Source organism: Lagopus leucura, unplaced genomic scaffold (assembly GCF_019238085.1).
Source record: "Lagopus leucura isolate 7727_CA_CO unplaced genomic scaffold, USGS_WTPT01 Super-Scaffold_100028, whole genome shotgun sequence".
NCBI lineage: Eukaryota > Metazoa > Chordata > Aves > Galliformes > Phasianidae > Lagopus > Lagopus leucura.
This window is the reverse complement of record NW_024962279.1, coordinates 4,575,354-4,575,615: the sequence shown is the minus strand read 5'-3', so window position 1 is coordinate 4,575,615 and position 262 is coordinate 4,575,354.

Here is a 262-nt window from a genome sequence, read left to right as displayed (position 1 = left end):
GACGAAGTGTTTGAATAAACACCCGCGCCTCCTCAACCCAGCGCAACTCGGCGCTGCGCGGGTGCGGTGCGCGCATCCCTCTGCCCCTCCGCGCAGCCTCAGCGCCGCGGAGCCGGGGACGCCCGGTAAGTAGCAGCTGTTCCGCCCCGCGCAGCGCCGCGCAGCCCTTCCTCGCCGGTGCGCGCTGCAGGCGGCGTCCGAGCGGCGTATCTGCGCCTCTCCCTCCCCCCCTCGCTGTCTCCCCCTTCCCTCCCCTCCCCTC